General features: G+C 41.6%; 1 non-coding gene across 1 annotated transcript; it reads left to right on the top strand.

Moving 5' to 3' along the window:
* The first annotated feature begins 2,404 nt into the window (after positions 1-2,404).
* On the top strand, positions 2,405-2,512 carry LOC130964492 (small nucleolar RNA R71). Its single transcript, XR_009080583.1, has one exon. It is a non-coding gene; the product is annotated as a small nucleolar RNA R71 (small nucleolar RNA).
* Positions 2,513-3,776: the final 1,264 nt, after the last annotated feature.

Genomic DNA, 3,776 nt, shown 5'->3' with positions numbered 1-3,776 from the left:
AAGTAGTGTTTAGGTTGTGTGAAAATGAAGGAGTGAAGATGGGTTTATATAGGGGTGAAGAGAGGGGTAGGGTCCGGCCATTATGGGTGGGTTTGGGTGGGAAAGTGGTTTGAATTTTGAATGGTGAGGTAGGTGGTGTTTTATGAAAGATGGATGTGAGTGGTGAAGAGAAGATGGGATTTGATAGGTGAAGGGTTTTTGGGGAAGAAGTATTGAGGTGATTGGTGAATGGGTGAAGAAGAAAGAGGGTGGTGGGGTTGGTGGGGATCCTGTGGGGTCCACAGATCCTGAGGTGTCAAGGAAAAGTCATCCCTGCACCGAATGGCATGCAAAAATGCGTTTTGAGCCAATTTTGGCGTTAATTGCCGGGCTGGTGCCCATTTCTGGCGTTTAACGCCAGGTTCTTGCCCTTTCCTGGCGTTTAACGCCAGTCTGGTGCCCCTTTCTGGCGTTAAACGCCCAGAATTGTGCCAGACTGGGCGTTAAACGCCCATCTGCTAGCCTTACTGGCGTTTAAACGCCAGTAGGTTCTTCCTCCAGGGTGTGCTATTTTTCTTCCTGTTTTTTATTCTGTTTTTGCTTTTTTAATTGATTTTGTGACTTCTCATGATCATCAACCTACAGAAAACATAAAATAACAAAAGAAGATAGATAAAATACAACATTGGGTTGCCTCCCAACAAGCGCTTCTTTAATGTCAGTAGCTTGACAGAGGGCTCTCATGGAGCCTCACATTTTCTCAGAGCAATGTTGGAACCTCCCAACACCAAACTTAGAGTTTGAATGTGGGGGTTCAACACCAAACTTAGAGTTTGGTTGTGGCCTCCCAACACCAAACTTAGAGTTTGACTGTGGGGGCTCTGTTTGACTCTGATTTGAGAGAAGCTCTTCATGGTGACAGAGGGATATCCTTGAGCCTTAAACACAAAGGATTCTTCATTCACTTGAATGATCAGTTTACCTCCATCAACATCAATCACAGCCTTAGCAGTGGCTAGGAAGGGTCTGCCAAGGATGATGGATTCATCCATGCATTTCCCAGTCTCTAGGACTATGAAATCAGTAGGGATGTAATGGTCTTCAATTTTCACCAGAACATCCTCTACAAGTCCATAAGCTTGTTTTCTTGAATTGTCTGCCATCTCTAGTGAGATTCTTGTAGCTTGTACCTCAAAGATCCCTAGCTTCTCCATTACAGAGAGAGGCATGAGGTTTACACTTGACCCTAAGTCACACAGAGCCTTCTTGAAGGTCATGGTGCCTATGGTACAAGGTATTGAAAACTTCCCAGGGTCTTGTCTCTTTTGAGGTAATTTCTGCCTAGACAAGTCATCCAATTCTTTGGTGAGCAAAGGGGGTTCATCCTCCCAAGTCTCATTTCCAAATAACTTGTCATTTAGCTTCATGATTGCTCCAAGGTATTTAGCAACTTGCTCTTCAGTGACATACTCATCCTCTTCAGAGGAGGAATACTCATCAGAGCTCATGAAAGGCAGAAGTAAGTCGAAGGGAATCTCTATGGTCTCATTTTGAGCCTCAGATTCCCATGGTTCCTCATTGGGGAACTCAGTGGAGGCCAGTGGACGTCCATTGAGGTCTTCCTCAGTGGCGTTCACTGCCTCTCCTTCCTCTCCAAATTTGGCCATGTTGATGGCCTTGCACTCTCCTTTTGGATTTTCTTCTGTATTGCTTGGGAGAGTACTAGGAGGGAGTTCAGTAATTTTCTTGCTCAGCTGTCCCACTTGTGCCTCCAAATTCCTAATGGAGGACCTTGTTTCAGTCATAAAACTTTGAGTGGTTTTGATTAGATCAGAGACCATGGTTGCTAAGTCAGAGGGGTTCTGCTTAGAATTCTCTGTCAGTTGCTGAGAAGATGATGGAAAAGGCTGCCATTGCTAAACCTGTTTCTTCCACCATTATTGTTGTTGAAACCTTGTTGAGGTCTCTGTTGATCCTTCCATGAGAAATTTGGATGATTTCTCCATGAAGAATTATAGGTGTTTCCATAGGGTTCTCCTAGGTAATTCACCTCTTCCATTGAAGGGTTCTCAGGATCATAAGCTTCTTCTTCAGATGAAGCATCCTTAGTACTGCTTGGTGCATTTTGCATTCCAGACAGACTTTGAGAGATCAAATTGACTTGTTGAGTCAATATTTTATTCTGAGCTAATATGGCATTCAGAGTATCAATCTCAAGAACTCCTTTCTTCTGATTAGTCCCATTGTTCACAGGATTCCTTTCAGAAGTGTACATGAATTGGTTATTTGCAACCATTTCAATTAGCTCTTGAGCTTCTGTAGGCGTCTTCTTCAGATGAAGAGATCCTCCAGCAGAGCTATCCAAAGACATCTTGGATAGTTCAGAGAGACCATCATAGAAAATACCTATGATGCTCCATGCAGAAAGCATGTCAGAAGGACATTTTCTGATCAATTGTTTGTATCTTTCCCAAGCTTCATAGAGGGATTTTCCATCCTTCTGTCTGAAGGTTTGGACTTCCACTCTAAGCTTACTCAATTTTTGAGGTGGAAAGAACTTTGCCAAAAAGGCATTGACTAGCTTTTCCCATGAGTCCAGGCTTTCTTTAGGTTGTGAGTCCAACCATGTCCTAGCTCTATCTCTTACAGCAAAAGGGAATAGCATAAGTCTGTAGACCTCAGGGTCAACCCCATTAGTCTTGACAGTGTCACAGATTTGCAAGAATTCAGCTAAGAACTGATGAGGATCTTCCAATGGAAGTCCATGGAACTTGCAATTCTGTTGCATTAGAGAAACTAACTGAGGCTTAAGCTCAAAGTTGTTTGCTCCAATGGCAGGGATAGAGATGCTTCTCCCATAGAAGTCGGGAGTAGGTGCAGTAAAGTCACCCAGCACCTTCCTTGCATTGTTTGCATTGTTGTTGTTTTCGGCTGCCATTTCTTCTTCTTTGAAGATTCTATTAGGTCCTCTACAGAGAGTTGTGCCTTAGCTTCTCTTAGCTTTCGCTTCAAGGTCCTTTCAGGTTCAGGGTCAGCTTCAACAAGAATGCCTTTGTCTTTGTTCCTGCTCATATGAAAGAGAAGAGAACAAGAAAATGTGGAATCCTCTATGTCACAGTATAGAGATTCCTTTAGGTGTCAGAGAAGAAGAAAATTAGAAGGAAAAGGTAGAAGAATTCGAACTTAATCAGATAGAGTTCGAATTGTGCATTGAGAAGGAGTGGTACTCCATAAATAGAAGGATGTGAGAAGAGAGGAAGAGATTTTTTTTCGAAAATTAAGTCAAAAAGATTTTAAAAACATTTTGAAAAACTTTAATTTGATTTTCGAAAATCAAGAGTGAGAAAGAGATCAAGTAATTTTTGAAAAAGATTTGAAATTAGAAATCAAGAAGATATGATTAAAAACTGTTTTGAAAAAGATGTGATTAAAAAGATTTGATTAAAAAGTTATGGTTTTAAAAAGATATGATTGAAAAGATATGATTTGAAAAAGATTTGATTTTGAAAAACTTTGAAAACTTGAAAAAAAATTGATTTGAAAACAAAATCCTCCCCCTTGTGTCATCCTGGCGTTAAACGCCCAGAATGGTGCACATTCTGGCGTTTAACGCCCAAAGCACTACCTTTTTGGGCGTTAAACGCCCAACCAGGCACCCTGGCTGGCGTTTAAATGCCAGTCTGTCCTTCTTCACTGGGCGTTTTGAACGCCCAGCTTTTTCTGTGTAATTCCTCTGCTGCATGTTCTGAATCTTCAGTTCCCTATACGATTGACTTGAAAATAGAACCAAGATCAAA

Source organism: Arachis stenosperma, chromosome 2 (assembly GCF_014773155.1).
Source record: "Arachis stenosperma cultivar V10309 chromosome 2, arast.V10309.gnm1.PFL2, whole genome shotgun sequence".
Classification (NCBI taxonomy): domain Eukaryota; kingdom Viridiplantae; phylum Streptophyta; class Magnoliopsida; order Fabales; family Fabaceae; genus Arachis; species Arachis stenosperma.
The sequence above is the reverse complement of the archived record's forward strand: the minus strand, read 5'-3'. Positions and strand labels throughout refer to the sequence as shown.